Source organism: Emydura macquarii, unplaced genomic scaffold (genome assembly GCF_026122565.2).
Source record: "Emydura macquarii macquarii isolate MOO-44397 ecotype Brisbane River unplaced genomic scaffold, CSIRO-AGI_Emac_v2 contig_1348, whole genome shotgun sequence".
NCBI lineage: Eukaryota > Metazoa > Chordata > Testudines > Chelidae > Emydura > Emydura macquarii.
In genome coordinates this window covers 18,885,744-18,903,598 of record NW_027131485.1, presented here as the reverse complement: position 1 = coordinate 18,903,598, position 17,855 = coordinate 18,885,744, and the positions used below count along the sequence as shown (strand labels likewise).

The 17,855-nt window shown below is 40.7% G+C and overlaps 1 long non-coding RNA gene across 1 annotated transcript; it reads right to left on the bottom strand.

Moving 5' to 3' along the window:
• Window positions 1-3,613: 3,613 nt before the first annotated feature.
• Window positions 3,614-8,765, bottom strand: LOC137155194 (uncharacterized). Its single transcript, XR_010920379.1, has 2 exons — window positions 8,386-8,765; window positions 3,614-6,440 (listed from the first exon to the last, which is right to left on the bottom strand). It is a non-coding gene; the product is annotated as an uncharacterized lncRNA (long non-coding RNA).
• Window positions 8,766-17,855: the final 9,090 nt, after the last annotated feature.

Below are 17,855 nucleotides of genomic sequence, written 5' to 3'. Positions count from 1 at the left end.
TACAAGGGTGACTAACACTGAACTGAACTATAAGAAACATGGTTCCATTTATTTTTCACAGTTTTCAATTTCCCCTTCTGCCTCCCAGCACATTCCTAGGCTTTACCTTGTCCTGAAGCATTGTTAATTTACAACAACAGAATGCAGTCTCTTACATGTTCCTGTTTTATTTTAACTGAGTAGATACTTATAGGTACCTGTGTGTATATAATAATATACATACTATATGATCTGTACCGATATTTACATAGCAGCTTATCCAAATGGTTCCCAAATGTTTTACAGTGTTACCAATGGATAGTCTAATATAACATTATTTAGCATATTATGTCTGCATGAAGTGCCTGAGAGCAGCATCTTGATCAAACTCCAGTTTAGGGATGATATTCTGCTTACCAACACCCTCTATAGTTTCAGCTTGATAGGATATTCTTGACTTCCCTCTCCTAAATCACACCATGGTGTTTTGTGCTGTTAAACAGCTGCCAAGTTGCACTGTGAATGTGGTTGCATTACAATTGTGCTGAACAGTAGCAGTCATCAGATCATGAAGAAACATTAGGACCTTAATAAATTTTGGAGGACAACTGAATCTGGCCAGCACATTCCACAAGGCTTCATGACTGACTGAGTTGAAGGCCTTCGTTAAATCGATGAAGGCCATGTACGGGTCCCGATTTTGCTCCTGAGACTTTTTCTGGATTTGGCAGGCAACAAAGATCATATCGGTTGTTCTGCGAGATGTCTGAAACCACACTGAGATGGCTACCGCAGTCGAGCATTTCTGCTATCTTGGCAACCAACTCTCTCAAAATGCAAAAATTGACAGTGAGATTCAGCACAGGATCCAGTATGCAAGTGCTTCCTTTGGGAAATTGCTCCGATGTGTTTTCATGGATTGTGACCTATGGAAGGATACCAAGATTCAGGTTTATATGACAGTTGTCATCCCTACACTCCTTTATGCATGAGAAACTTGGGTGACCTACCAACAACACCTTAAGAGTTTGAGAAGATATCACCAACAATTCCTCTGGAAGATCCTTTCAATCAAGTGGGAAGATCCATTTTAAGGAATCCATTTTAAGGCACTTGGAAGAGAGAAAGGTGATCAGGAACAGTCAACACGGATTCACCAAGGGAAAGTCATGCCTGATTGCTTTCTGTGAAGAGGTGACTGGCTCTGTGGATGTTGGGAAAGCGGTGGACGTGATATACCTTGACTTTAGCAAAGCTTTTGATATGGTCTCTCACAGTATTCTTATCAGCAAGTTAAGGAAGTATGGGTTGGATGAATGGACTATAAAATGGATAGAGAACTGGCTAGAGCACAGGGCTCAACAAGTAGTGATCAATGGCTCTATGTCTAGCTGGCAGCCGGTCACAAGCAGAGTGCCCCAGGGGTCGGTCCTGGGGCCGGTTTTGTTCAACATCTTCATCAATGATCTGGAGGACGGGGTAGATTGCACCCTCAGCAAGTTTGCAGATGACACTAAGCTGGGGGGAGTGGTAGATACCCTGGAAGGTAGGGATAGGATACAGAAGGACCTAACCAAACTGGAGGATTGGGCCCAAAGAAATCTGATGAGGTTCAACAAGGACTAGTGCAGAGTCCTGCACTTAGGACGGAAGAATCCTATGCACAGCTACAGACTGGGGACTGACAAGCTAGGCAGCAGTTCTGCAGAAAAGGACCTGGGGGTTACAGTGGATAAGAAGCTGGATATGAGTCAGCAGTGTGCCCTGGTTGCCAAGAAGGCTAATAGCATATTGGGCTGCATTAGTAGGAGCATTGCCAGCAGATCACGGGAAGTGATCATTCCCCCCTATTCGGCATTGGTGAGGCCGCATTTGGAGTATTGTGTCCAGTTTTGGGCCCCCCACTACAACAAGGATGTGAAGAAGTTAGAGAGAGTCCAGCGGAGGGCAACAAAAATGATTAGGGGGCTGGAGCACAAGACTTATGAGGAGCGGCTGAAGGAACTAGGCTTGTTCAGTCTACAGAAGAGAAGAATGAGGGGGGATTTGATAGCAGCCTTTAACTACCTGAAAGGGGGTTCCAGGGAGGATGGAGCTAGGCTGTTCTCAGTGGTGGCAGATGACAGAACAAGGAGCAAGGGTCTCGAGTTGCAGGGGGGGAGGTCTAGTTTGGACATTAGGAAAAAGTTTTTCACTAGGAGGGTGGTGAAGCACTGGAATGGGTTACCTAGAGAGGTGGTGGAATCTCCATCTTTAGAGGTTTTTAAGCTGCGGCTTGACAAAGCCCTGGCTGGGATTATTTAGCTGAGGTTAGTCCTGCTCTGAGCAGGGGGTTGGACTAGATGACCTCCTGAGTCCCATCCAACTCTATGATTCTAAGATCACCGTACTGATACCAGCATCCTCACTGGAGCCAATGTCACCAGCATTGAAGCAATAATCCTTATGTACCAACTACGCTGGGCTGGACATTGTGTACAGAGGCCAGATTTTTGCCTCCAAAAACAAGCTCTCTACCCTCAGCTCACCTATGGTCAGAGATCTTGAGGTGGTCAGAGGAAACACTACAATGATACATTGAAAACACAGCTCAAGGACAGTGATGTGGACATCATAAACTGAGAGGAGCACCACCAACCGACCTCAGTGGCGCCATATCCCCCAACAGGCAGTGACCTGCTTTGAGAAGAAGTGTCTTGCCCTCAAAGCTGAGAAGAGAGAGAGAAGGAAGAAAAAAGAAAGAGCTTTTCTCCAGCAGGCAGTTGACTGTTGGGTTCCAATGCTGATGGCAGAGGACGAGGGAGGATTCCACTGCTGATGGCAGAGGATGCGGGACGGATAAAGCACAACAACCAATATGATTGCAAGCAGAATCGTTTATTCCATCTTGTTCTCCAGCTTATATACCTTTTTATCATCTTTGCATACAGTGGTCACACAATTGCTGATTGGCTATTATATAATTTCACACACTTAGCATGGGAACAGCTTACATATTATTGGTAGCTTCTTAGCTTACATAGCTTTCTTGTTTACGACCTTGGATACTTTCTACTATCTAGTGGATGGCGGCCAAGTCCGCGGAACTCGCCGCCAGTGAGGCGCCTGAGTGAAAGTGGCCACCTTCCAGCTCCCTGTAGGCAGCCTCACTTGACCCGGTGTCCACCACCAGGCCTGCTGTAACTTTCCACTTAAGTAGCCATCAGGTCAGTGTATGGATAATACACTCCCACATCTCCCCCTTTCTTTTAAATATGCGCTCAACAAAAACACTCCAAACTACCTTGCAATAAGCGAATAAAACAGGGGGCACAAATAAGGAAAAGGAGTACAATTCCCAAAATGATTATCCCTGTATAACAAAATAAAACAAACCAAGAGGGCCAGCCAAAACTGCTAAGCCACTCCGATAAGGGATTATAAATTTGCATAATCTTATGCATATGATTTGCAAGACATTGCAATAAAGCATGAACAAAATATAAATGATCTAATAAATTCATACAACACATGCCTTCAAAATCCTCACAACCGTGTCCCTGTGCCAACAAAAAAAAATCGATAGCTGCACGATTCTGCAGCCGTTAGGTCAGCATATGGATAATATACCCCCACAGCTCCCCCTTTCTTTTACACTTCCCAGCATGTGGTCAGTGTGAGACCCTGAAGACATGCTTTTTTACATATTTATACAAACAAGACAAAAAAAAATTACATATGCATAAATTTTTGATACTTATAGGTATATTCAAAATATTACTACTATTACCATTAACTTATACATTTCTAGTTTAAAAAATATACATAACAAATAACATATGAACAAAAAATTTCTACTTTTCTATTAAAGTTGTCTGATCTCTCCTCAGAAGGCTATATGACTAATTAAAACTAGTTGGCTCTCTCCTTACCCTGTCTCTGACCCTGGCAAAAAATCAAACACTATGGGAAAAGGAAGGGGGTGATTTCAGCAAAAAGCAGAACACTCAAAAAACTAAAATAAAGTGACTATAATCAAGCAGACAATTATTTTCCTTCAATCCCCCCTTTGAGCCATACTGTAATACCAGTGTGGCTCACTTATAAACCTGAGCTAGCTTTTGCTTAAATTTAATAATTTCAACTTAAGTTAACATTTGCACGACAGGCACTCCGGCCTTAACAAACCAACTAAAAACAGAGCAAACAGAGGGCAAAGTACCCAAACACTAAAAACAACAACAGGTAAAAATAACAATAAAACAAATTATACACACAAACAATTACTTAAGCCAAAATAAATTTGGTAGCCATGAGGTTAAGGCATAAAATAAATCTGTGAAACCCCATGAAATATCATCTTGGGAAATGGTATGGAATAATGATGCGATTTGTAAAATGTCATGTGCATTAAATTAGTAGTTCTTTTAGTAATTTTGACTGAATTGTCCATATTCAAATGATTTAAATCAGATTGTCTATTAGCCTGCAGCAATTAATTACAATTGATTATTTACATATTTACAGACCAATTATTTGGGAGAAGGGCCTGTTTTTTCTTCAGAAGGCTGCAAAAAAAAAAATTCAAAAAAAAATTTTTTTTTTTTTTTTTTTTTTTTTTTGTTTTTTTTTCCTATAACACTTTTCACACTTTTAACTGTCCCTCCAAACTTTGTAGTGTTAACTTCTTAATCTTTTACTACATGGTGTTTAACACAATCAGAACCACGGGTATACCTTCTTCAAAATGCAAGGGAACATGACTGCAAATCCAACAGTTAGACACATTGAAATCTGTTTGTAATTGATTAATTAATTATAAAGATGTGTCTGTATAGTCCAAGAAGCATTGTCTTTTATGGTTTAGTTGCTTGGGTTGTAATTGTACCTCAAAGTCATCAGGTTGTTGGTCTTCTTCCCCATGGACCTTGGGGATTTCCTCGACAGGTGTACCGTTAATCAGGAACTTGGATCAAAATAAAGTCATCCAGATAAGGCCAATACAGAACATCCAAAAGATCACTAGCCATACCCATTTAGGGAACCAGTGATCTGGGGAGTTTTTAAGTCTTTGGTGGTAGGGATGACATCGTGGTATATCCTCTTCGCTCTGGAGTGGTTTCAAATCCTCTTCGCTCTGGAGTGGTTTCAAATCCTTTTCACTCTGGAGTGGCAAATCCTTTTCTTGAGCAGGGGAGAGGTTACAAGCACTTGCACCCTGTTCCACTGACCTTGTCATTACAGGTGCAGAGGTTCTTTTACAGTGTCAGGCATGTATTCAGGACTGGTAACCTTGGCACTTTACAACAGTGTTGGTGGTGAGAAATACCTGGAGTGGGCCTTTCCAACGCAGTTTCAGGGCTGTCTGTCTTGGTGGACCTTTACGTGAATCCAATCACTGGGCTGTAGATCATGACATGCTTTTTGAGGGTCTTGGGGAAAGGCTTCTTGGACCTGTGAACGAAAAGCCTTAACACACTTCATTAATGCTTGACAATAAGTCAAATCAGTTTCATCAGCTAAATTAATATCCATTAGGTGAATTGATACTGGTGGAGAGCTAGAAAGCCTCACGGGTCAGCCCATTAGGATCTTGTGTGGTAAGAGTTCAGTCTTTCTGTTACATGATGATTTTATACTTATAAGGACTAAAGGCAGGGCATCTGGCCATTTGAGGCTGGTTTCATGACAAATTTTGGCTAGTTTATTTTTTCAGAACACCATTCTGTCTTTTCACTGCCCCTGCAGACTGAGGGTGATGTGGGCAATAAAAGTTCTGTTGGATATCAAGAGCCTTGCAAACTTCTTTTATAACTTGACCTGTTACTGTTGGTAGACAGAGGGATCCCAAAGCAAGGGATAAATTCCTTCACAAGCCTTTTGCTGACTATAACAATATCAGCCTTTGCACATGGGTAAACTTTTACCCATTCAAAAATAAACATACAATTACTAATACATATTAGACTGGACCAATATAAACACAAAACAACATAAATATGGCCTAAAATGCAGAAAGGACTGCAGCCTTAACAGCAGAGTCTGTTACAACATACCAATAAACTAAACATTTAACAACAACAATAATAAAAAATAACTATACAACATTTATAAAGCAGCAACATAAAATTCATTTAATATGGAAGCCTCCCAAAGTGGGGAAGCCTTTTTGTTTTTAGAGTTAACCATAATTATGAACAACACCAAAGGCATAATGGGAATCATTAACAAATTTACCTTCGGTCAGGATACAAACTGTAGTTACAGGAAAAAAATTAGCTTCTTGATCAGGGTTCACAGAAGGGAAAGGGTTACTTTTAATTACCTCATGTTAAAAACAAACAGCATAATCAGCCACAAGAATACCTTTAAAATTTCTTTGACAGGAGCCAATAACATAGAAGATCAATTTTGGGTTCTACAAAAGGTGGATAACAATGAGGCAGGATCAAAAACTGGACATCGGGTGAGTATAATATGACCTGCAAACAACAAAAGAATTTTATATTTTGTTAAACAAATATGAGGTACAAAAATAATAAGTGGAGAACCAAAAATCAAAGTTTCCGAGGTTTTACCCAAGGCAGCTACAGCTGCAATGGCACGGAGACAAGGTGGAAGCCCTGCAGCTACAGGGTCCATGGCATTACTGTAACAGGCAATGATCTTATACTTATCCCCACACAATCTTACACAAAGCAATAAATATTTTCCAGGTTTTCTAACAGGAAAAATTGGGGTGTTTTAGAGGATTCAAATAGGCACAATAATTCCTTGTTTAAGGAGAGATGTAATTACAGGACATATTCCTTTTGTATGCTGGATATTTCAAAATCCTGTCCCTATTCAAGAAATACAGCCAAAATAGAATTTTCATTTTCACAAGGAAAATAACAAATTAATCCCATCTGGTAAACAATAAATAGTACAATCAAATTTTACAATATAAATGTCTACCTACCAGGTTAACTGAAAAATAAAAACTTAAAAGAAAAGCATGCTAATTAAAAATAGATCTCAAAGAAACAGATAGTGGTTTAGACACCAAATGCGGCATTAATTGGTTTACATTCTTCCTTGATAAGGGAATAGAGAAAACTCCTAAACTTTTAAGGTGGATCTACTGACTCCAATGTCTAGGAAGTGTCTATAAAACATTTTACTGGTTTTCCATTAATAAGACAAGACACATAAAAACCTGATTAATCTATTAACTAAAAGGGTGCATTAATAAAGTTACTATTCCTCAAACTGTCCTAATATAAAGGTTGAGTCTGGTCTCGGGGAGGAGGTGGTGGTGGCCCAAATGTCCACTTCGACTGGCCAGATCGCTTTGGACATTTTGCTTTCCAGTGTCCCAACTGTCCACAGTAGTGGCAGGAGGAATCTCCTGGGGCCAAAAAGGTACCACGTCCCACTCCCCAACCCCGGCCTCAACCTCTCTATATACTCTTTATCTAAATTTTCACCTTTTCTTTTTTGGAGTCCTTTAGACTCCTTACCCGGGCTTTATGCAGTCTTTCTTTAGAGTTTTCACCCTGTTTGCATTTTATCTTTGGCCCCCCTTTCTCCTTTTGGCCATAAACCATGTTGTTCGAACCAAAATACTTAAGGGCCCGATCCTTATTTTTTACAATTTCCCATTATGTTTACCCACTCCCTCCCCCTCTCTCAAAGGTTTTTAGAAACAAGAGAAGAGAAACGGAGAGAGAGATAAGGAGAGAGAAACAGAGAAGAAAAAAAAAAGAAAAAAAAATCTCCTCTCTCTCTCTTGAAACACTTAAGGTAGCACCTAATTACAAACAGTTTTCAAGATCCTTTTCACACACTTATTATACCACATAAGAGAAGTCTGACTGCCACTCAGTACTTCTGTACTTCTTCAGAGAAACCTGCCACTCAGTATTTCTTTCATTTCCCATGGTAGAGGTCTCTTTAGGAGTCTTATTTTCCTATGAGCAAGTATTTATCACACGCTTTGGCCGTCACCGACCAATCTCCTCGCGGAGGTATGGAACTGCGGTTCAGGTCTCCACACTCACTTCGTTCCCTACTGGCAATACATGAGGCGTCTCATTTCCCACTTGAAATATTTCTCTCACTGCCGCTTGTACCCCCGCTTCAGCCGCAAGGTTCTTCACCATCCTCCTTGCCTTATTCCAGGTCTGACTTAAGGCAAAGGCTTCCTTGTTGCCATGGGCTACCGACTCCCATAGGTCGGAGCCCAAGTATTCCCAGACAGTCTTATCAAATACAGTACTTGATTTTACAAAAAATCCCCTTCTTAGTTCCCACTTCAATAAGCAAGATAATTCATCCGGGGACACCTTTTCCCCTTGGCGCTCTGCGATACATATAAAAAATTCAAGCACCGTTTTTTCTTCAGCTGATGCAGCGTTTCCCATACTTAATTAATTAGCCGCTCACCTTTGAGCTCAAACACGTCCCTCTCGGACGACCACGCCTCTGGACGACCACGTCTCTCTCGGACGACCACGTCTCTGGGCGAACACGTCTGCCTCTGGGCGACCACGCCTGCCTCTGGGCGACCACGCCTGCCTCTCTGGGCGACCACGCCTGCCTCTGGGCGACCACGCCTGCCTCTCTGGGCGACCACGCCTGCCTCTGGGCAACCAGGAGCTGCCTTCACCGCAGTATCTCCTGTGAGCTCATACACGTCCCTCTTGGACGACCAGGAGCTGCGTCCAGCGCAGTACCTCCTGCAGCGGCTATAACTCCCGCGTTTCTTCTCCCTGCCCGACGCACAATCCAATCCACTTGAATTGCAATCACGTCGGGGTCACCATTTGTTGTGTTCCAATGCTGATGGCAGAGGACGAGGGAGGATTCCACTGCTGATGGCAGAGGATGCGGGACGGATAAAGCACAACAACCAATATGATTGCAAGCAGAATCGTTTATTCCATCTTGTTCTCCAGCTTATATACCTTTTTATCATCTTTGCATACAGTGGTCACACAATTGCTGATTGGCTATTATATAATTTCACACATTTAGCATGGGAACAGCTTACATATTATTGGTAGCTTCTTAGCTTACATAGCTTTCTTGTTTACGACCTTGGATACTTTCTACTATCTAGTGGATGGCGGCCAAGTCCGCGGAACTCGCCGCCAGTGAGGCGCCTGAGTGAAAGTGGCCACCTTCCAGCTCCCTGTAGGCAGCCTCACTTGACCCGGTGTCCACCACCAGGCCTGCTGTAACTTTCCACTTAAGTAGCCATCAGGTCAGTGTATGGATAATACACTCCCACAGTTGACCCACTGGGAAATATCTGTACCTATTGCGAGGGGATCTGTGGTTCCAGGATTGGACTCCTGAGTCATCCCAGAACTCATATATAAATCCTCTGGTAAAGATCATCCTTGGAGCAAGGGATTGCCAATGATGACAATTGTGCTGAAAGCCACTTCAGGATATTAACTTACAAAAACCTGTACGGTGAAGGAGTTATGCTCGCCACCTACCTGAAACCCACAACAATATGGAAATGACAGGTTAAGCCATTTAGTACATACCTGTTACTCCTCCACCCATGAGCACACACTTTATCATGACTACAGCTACTGCACTCTACCGCCCACATCCTGTCCTCTTAACACTGCCATTTGTTCACCCTTCCGCACACACTCTCTCACTAGACTACTAGTAAAATAGGACAAATATGAAGAGAAAAACATCTGAAGACTATTTTCCAGTGTGTATCTTTTTGAGCACCTAAAGTGGATTAATTTTAGCCAAATTATGCGTGGCCACTCAGCATCTTTGGAAGTCAAGCTACCTTTATTTAAATGCCTAAACAGATATTGAGGTGTCTAATTGCAGGCACCCAGGTTGGGAAATTTTGGAATAAGAAGGTAGAGGATAATGGAATCATGAGCAAAAATCAGCATGCAGTTATAAACACATTGTCAAACAATCCAGGTTTTAAGAGATAAATGCAAACTACTGGATTATAGGAGATGAAATTGTGCAGGTATTTTTTGTAGTTTGTTGAATGCTGACAAGAAATTGATCTTTCTGAAGAATAACTATGTTTCTTAAAAGCTAAATTTAGTGTTCTTCTTCTCCAGAGCCAAGAAGAAAGAGCAAAGTAGTCACCACCAATCACTCAACACATTTTCTTGAACTGACTGGGACAGAAGCTATTTTTTGTGCTCTTTATGGTGTTTCATGGCTACAAAAGGAATTCATACCTAATAATTTAGATCATTTGTGAATACAAAAAAAAAAAAACCCAAACCCAAGTACACAAAAAACCCCATATGTTTACATAGCAGTAAAAGTTAACTTACTGAGCCTGATTCAGCACTATTACTGCAGTTTGACACCAACATAAACGGGCATAACACTGAAGTTATAAGGGATGAATCAGGACTATTTGACCCACAGTAAAAATCCCACCTTCAGTTAGAGGCAGCGGGGTTGGAACAATTTTTATAGTGAGGGTGCTGAAAGCCACTGACACAAACTGTAAGCCCCAGATATAATGAAAACCACTTCAAGCCAAGGGGTGCAGCAGCACCGCTACTTCCAGCACCCATGGCTAGAGGTGACAAATTATAACAGACATGTGATGGTATATAGCAGATCCAGCTACTCAATTATAATACAAGAACTAATGCCAGTAAAGAGAGACATGGTGTAGGGTGTGCAGGCTTGCTGGAATTAGCTCACTTGGAGTCCTTGGAAAGACCTTCATGTAAGAGTGGGTGGATTTCAGTTCTGAACTAGATGAGAAAGCACTTTCTATTTAAATCAATTAAGATTGATTCATTTTAAGTGGGATTCAGTTTTTGCAGCCTGTGAAAAGTTTAATGGTCAGTCTTTGGCGGGTCCTCCGCCCAGATGTTTTTGAATGTATAACAGATTAATCTTTATGAAAAGGATTGGTGGAGATGGAAGGGACACTGAAGTTTCAGCTAAATTCTTGTTTCCCCCATTGCAATGGAATTTATTTCCATCAGGAGTTGGTGGGCTTTTACTTTACCACATGCTGGTCAAGTTCTGACATTGGTCACAAAGGGTAATTATTTTATACATTTGTGTTTAAAGCACTGAAGATTAAGAATTGCAGTTGAAAGTCCAATTTTAAGTAGCAGACAGACACTGATTTATTTTAGGCTTTATTGTGTTCAAGTGCTAGCACAGTTGTTTTTGGACTGCTTTTCACTTTTGGCCTCCAACCTCACAATTCCTGTGAGAAGGTCTCATTCTAAACAGAAATATTCCCCTTTTGTTATTCTCCCAGGGGTTTGGTATCCAAATCACTACCTTACTTATTTGTGCTTGAAAACAGCAAAACAAGGCTAGTGGCAAAGAAATCAGACAAAGGTGCTGGAACAGCAATTGTATCAGCTGTCTCTAAGTGATTCCCTAGAGCATCTAGATACAGGAAAAACTGCTGTTTAATAAATAAATGTCATTAACTTTGACTTGTTGTTGAACCAAAATTAAGGGTGGATCTGTCTCTATTTCAGATATGTATACTCCACCTCTGATTTCAAATTGTGTTATTTTAAAAGAGACATAAATGAAAAGTAATTGTCTTGTGCTAACTGACTAGAGACAATAAAGTGTAAATACATTCCTTCCTATCTCCCCAGTTGAAATGCTATGTTAGGAACACATTTCCAGGACTTAAAATATACTCACCAACTTTTATTTAGGGCAAATTCCTAACCTGAGAAAAAGAAATAGAGGCAGCTTATCAGAGTTAGAATTCACTTTGTATGAGAGGAAAAAAACAGGAACATTTAGGGGTTATATCATCTTGGGTGTCAGAACTAGTAGATTCTGGAATGTTTCCACAGGAAAACAATTTTGGATTTTGCAGACTATGGTAATCACAATCATCATATTTTACAGACTAAATTTAGCATTGGGAGAATGACTAGTGATCAAAATGATTAGTTTAATAATAAGATGTTAAAATACTGAGTTCCATCATAGTTTCTCTTCAGTGGAAAGAAGGCAATACAAATATTAAGGCAGACAATACCACAATATTGCTCTATTTCCTATTTGTCTTTCACAAGGATTACATCCCCAGATGCTCCCGTGAAGTATTACACTTGTGGTAACTTCTATCCACAGCAAGCCAGCCAGCATCTTATTGTAACTTGATGTGTCTTTTCAATTAAGGGGAAAATATACAAGGATTTTGCTGCCTCAAAATTATCCTTTAAGTGCTTAAATTTTCCAGAACTAAGGACCATCTCCTTGGATGCATCTTTCAGTACTGAGTATGCTTAAGAATCAGCCATGTTCAACTACCAGAATGAGAAGTTCCATGGAGTTTCCATTCAGAAATGTAGAAAAGTTCACAGAAGAGACTGCAGTGTATCATGGGAAATGTAGTCCAGCAAAGGAACTTGGCTCATAGGAGATAATGGGGGGCACACTACAACTTCCAAGAATCACAAAGGCACTCCAGTGAGATGCAGTTCAATGTTAGTGACCTGAAAATAATTTTTTTTTAATATTTTGTTTAGATTTTCCTGACAGAAAATCAAAAGGTTTTGAAAAAAATTAATTTTCCCATGGAAAGTGTTATTTTGTGGAAACTGGATTTTCCGTCAGAAATCATGGACGGAAAATTCCCAGTCATCTCTACTGAATAAAATCAACCACAATTATGTTGTGTTTTAAATATTACCACATCCCTAACTACAAACAAACTAGATTTCTCTCATCCCCTATCTGTTTTTGGTTGGATTAAGGATAATGTCCAACTGTCAACAGTTTGACCCACTATTCTCACCATAGAAGGGACAAATGAGCCTTTAAATACTTCACCACTGCACTATATTCACCAGATCAGCATGAGACTTGGTTTCATTTCATGGAAGCCTCCAAACAGACTTCTTACCCCTGATGAAATATTGTATAATGTGCAGCCACCTGTGAATTTCGTTTGCTATTTGCATTCCCTGCACATACCTGTACAACTTCACAGCATTTACATAGTTAAATAATCAGTGCCACCAAAGGTGGAAGAAAGTTTAAGATGTAGAAGCAATGGTGGAGGGAAACCTTCTAGAGGAGGTTTCTAAGGAAGCAACTGAAGTGGTTAGAATTTCAAAGAAGAAAATAAGACAAAGGAATGGAAAAGAGTGCAATGTATGTGACCACACAACATATGCTCATATATGGATCACATACCCTGCCTCTCTGTTCAAAAGCATCAGAAACATAAGCAGTTCACGTCAGAATACTGATTTACATTTTCCCTTTGAGTGTGTTTTATCACAGAAGAATATAAGCCTTACAATAAAATTAATAAACATTGGTGAAACCTTTTATGTGGTCCCTATTTGAAATTAAGCTATGCATAGTGATATGAATAGATTAAGTTTCTTATTTCATCCTGAAGTTCTCCTGCTGTCCTCCACTCTGTCTGTAGAGAACATCTGGATACTCCGGCCATCAGCACTCAGAAAGCCTTGTTACACATTTTTCTCTTCTGATGCTATCCCAGAAAGGGGATGGTAGTCCACACCCACTTTCCTAAAGACACTTTTAGGTAGTCAAGTTCCCTTCTTCTCGCCCATGAGTTGGAATGTAACTTTTGAACTTGAGGCCTAATTCTCTGCCCTGTCAGGTAAGCTTGTAAAATGACACCTTTGGAACGTTCATTCCTGGTTTCAAGGGTTGTGCTGCGATGTCATCACTTGGGGTTCCCCAGCACATGTGAACATAACTCCAGAGTCAGATCACCAGATAGAGTCCTCATTACAAAATATTCAGAAGGAGTCTCTTAACAAGTAAGATGCCAGGAATCTATTTCCTTCAGGGACACTGAACTGTATTTTTACATTATTGGTCAAGATGCAAAGCTTTCTTTGCAGCCTGCATGACACCAGAATAAGAGTCTGGCACAACCGTTTAATTATCATGACTTTACCCTGTATTTCCCTCCTTAGCCTTATGGATTGCTTAGGCTTTGGGGTGTGAATACTATAGCAGGACAGGAAATGGTTTTCCCATTCCATTACATTTTTCCAGATTCTGAAAAAAATAAAAGTCTTATTCAGCATTGGGATGAAATGGAGGTCTTTCAAATGTTTCCCATGAAAAATGAGAGAAAGAGCTCCCCCCCACACCCTCTGAAAGACTGGTGGCTAGGTGTTCCAGGGTTCAGGGTGCAATCCAGACCAGCATGGGATTGAGTCATAGCCTGTCCTGTAATCCTGGGTGCCCCAAATGCTTTGCTACTGTAACTCCCAGCCTGGGACGTTCAAAGTCAGCAACAAGCATGCACGTTACCCCCTGAGGATGTGTGTATAAATGCAGTGCTGGTCCAACAATGGCAACCCCAGCAGCTTGCCAGCAACATAGTAGTGACACTCCTGGGTCTCTAAAGAACTTTGGTCGCTGCTTGAAGGGTAACTCCAACACTCTCCCCCAGTCCCAAATTTTCCCAAAACCGTGTGCTCTGTAATATCCAGCCCTCTCCTGAACAGTCTAGAAAAATAATTAGGGGAATAAATGAAACTTAAGACACAAAACCTCATCACAGCTTATTATCTGGGGCAAATACACCCTTCCATTTACACACTGCATTGAGTTGGTTTATAGTTAAATAAAATAAATGTATTAACAACAGCAGAGGTCAAGTGTGGCCAAAGAAAAGAAATAAAGTTAGAAAGGGTAACAAGGAAATAAAAGTGAAAACACACATCTAAAAGTTTAAAACAATCTAGTAAGGTACAGGCCTTGTGGAAGATGTCTGTCTCACCTATATTCAGTTCCTAGAGACATCAGCCCCCCCTTGGTTGAAGGACCCATCTTTCTCAGCCCGAGCCCTGCCACCTGAGGCTGAAGCTGAAACCCCGCCACATGGGGCTGAATCCCAAGCCCCGCAACCCATAACTTAGCTTCACGGGGCCCCTTGTGGCAAAGGTCCCCAGGCAATTCCCGTGCTGGGTACTCCCTAACACCAGCCCTGTGTACATTTCCGTGGAGTACAGTTTATTTCCTGCATCCTCTCCAGGACTTTCAATAAAAATACCCATGTCAAAATCATAGCTGTAACCATTACTGATGGGCCTAGACGGAGCTCTCTCTGAACTTACTAGCTCTAGATTCCCCTCTGTCATTCAGAACTTGGGTCAAGGTTTGACATAGATCAGTGCATTAAGGGCTAAAATACATTCACTTTGAGCAGTGAGTTTTATTGAATTTCTCACAAGGTTACCCATGGAATGACCTGACAGACAAACACTCATATTCCATTATAAGAATACCATCCAGTTTCTGAACACATAGCATACATCCACATGCATCTGCTCAACCAAGTGAAGCTATTCATTGTGTTGGTCATCTTACAGCAAAAAGCTGAAATATGATTCCAAGTTCAAAACCTTGAGGGTAACTTTACTATTGTATCCCTAGTCAAGACAGCATCTCCCTGTTACCTGTTGTATTTTGAATAAATGTAGATAGCAAAAATATCTGAAGATACTGTGTTCTGTTGATGGATATTATGAGGAAGAAAATTTAGATTTATTAAGTTATTTGCTGAAAGTTATTCACTCAGTTCTAACCAAAACATTAATATCAATGCACATGTTAAAAAAGTTGGATAAAAACATGTTTTCAAACTAATGACAATTTTTTTAAAAAAGTGACTTTGGAGTGTCAGTGCACACAAAGCTCCTAAAACTTGTGAATTGAGTATGTGTGTCTGTATCAAGCAAAAAGTGTAAGAACATTTTATAACAAAAACTATGACTTTGGAGGGGGTGCTACATTTCATCCCCATATTAAGTTATGAAGCCCTGAAACACAGGATTTACACGGGATAAACCGGCAGAACCTTCCCTAAAGTATAATTAGCAGACATGGCTAAAATACAACACTCATCTTGCAGCATTACTATTATCTTCAGACTGAGTTTGTTTCTTCCTGTTCCGATCATGAAAGCTGATCCAAACTGAAAGCAGACATTCCTACTCCAGTCAGTTTTTAATACTCCTCAACCTTGGTTTCAATTCAAGTTTGTGACTTATTTTTATCCAAGCAGAAAACAAATTCCAACTTCTTATGGAAAACTGCAAAATGGAAATGGTGAAATCCACAAAGGAGCACATTGGCATGTCCTCCTAATAGCAAGTCTAAAATGATTCCAGCAGATTGCATCTCTCATGGAAGGCAGAAACTATCAGGCAGCCCTGAAACCTTGAACATCCTCTACACCACATGATTTCAATTAGGAGGATTAAGAGAAGAATGTACATATGGCTATAACGTTAATGAACTGGGAAAATAGCATTTTTATAAGAATAATTTTTCATATGTAGGGCCCCAATCCTACAATGGGATGCAATAGCATGGATTTATGCCCCCTCAGAGTCCCACTGACTTCAGCAACATCTCATGGGTGCAAAGGTCCACATTAGTGGATCCTAGTGCAAGATCAGGACCTGAAAGTCAGAATAGCCACCCGCAAAGCATTCAAAAGTAATTAGTCAGGCCCCTAACAATCATGAGATTGGAATGATTTGGAAAGTCATTGCATGACTTGGAAAGACTTTGGTAATATTTTTAAAAGTAAATTTGGGGTCATTTTTATTTGCCTTCTGGCTTGAGCCTTTAGGGTTTAGGTTTTCAAGCTTTTCTCCAGAAGCATAGGGACCTGAAACTTTTTTTAAAAATGGAAGCTGAGGGTCTCACATAATCCCATGTCTCCAGGAACTGAGGACACACCAAAAGCCATGAGGCTCGTGATAAATATCACAAGAGATGGACAAATGTAGATGTGTTTGTTCTCTGGATGCTATTAACACAACACAGCATTTTCTAAAACTGGAGGTTCACTCATACCCAACACCTCTATTAGTGCATGAAGTAGAATGCTTGCATACAAGTAACTATTGGCACATGCAAATTCCTGACACAATACTAGTGCTATTGTAGGGTTTTACATAACTGAAGGATTTATGTATCTTGATTGTATTGGAAATGGTTCTGCTGTTTCTCTTCCATGTATGAACAGAGCCCTTCAAGCAGCACTCCTCAACACAATACATCTCTAACACTAAATTAAGTTTGAATATTCAGCCAAGTGCAGTTAGCATATCGGAAATACATGAAATAATGGCACTGCTACTGAAAGGGTGGTAGTTCTGGTGCATGTAATTTCTGCTGTTTGCCACTAGGAGAAAAGAAAAAGGGCATTCCAAAAGAACAAAACTCTGATTCTTAAATAATGATTACAAATTACTGTGCAAACAGGTACAACTCCATGGAAACTGATAGACCTGCCCCATCTATAGGGTGTCTCAATTTGGCTCATAATTTAATCTGCAACTCCTCCTCTCTCAACCACAACCTAGTGAATCTAAGTTTCCAAGCAAAAGATGAATAACTGAGCACAGAGCGGTTCAGCTCCCATGCTGCCACACCTTGCACCTGGTAGAGCCGCAGACATTGTCAAAAGAAAAACCTGTTTCTCACCTGCTAGGCAGGTTTGGGGGGGGGGGAAGGGGACATGACTTTTAAGCACTGTCCCTGAAACAAGATGAAATCAGTCCAGGTAATGAAAGCAAGTCTAGATAACACATGTTTTCAAGCCAGGGAAGGAACCGCACAATTTAAGAATTGCTCAGTGTAAACCAATTCCTTCATCCATTTTATTGTACTGCTGTTTGGGCAGAACTACAATTCCAGTGTCATTAATTTCTAGTAAACAAGAGGCAGGGGGGAGAGCCTGAGACAGGCCCCTTTCTGCAATAGCTAGTCACAAAAGGAATCTGCAAAACCAGCTTAGTCCTAAAGTTAAGGCTGCGATCAACCAGCATCCAGAAAAAAACAAAAACCAAAGCTTAAAAAAAGTTACATCACTTGCTATAAATTAGTCCAGACCATCACCA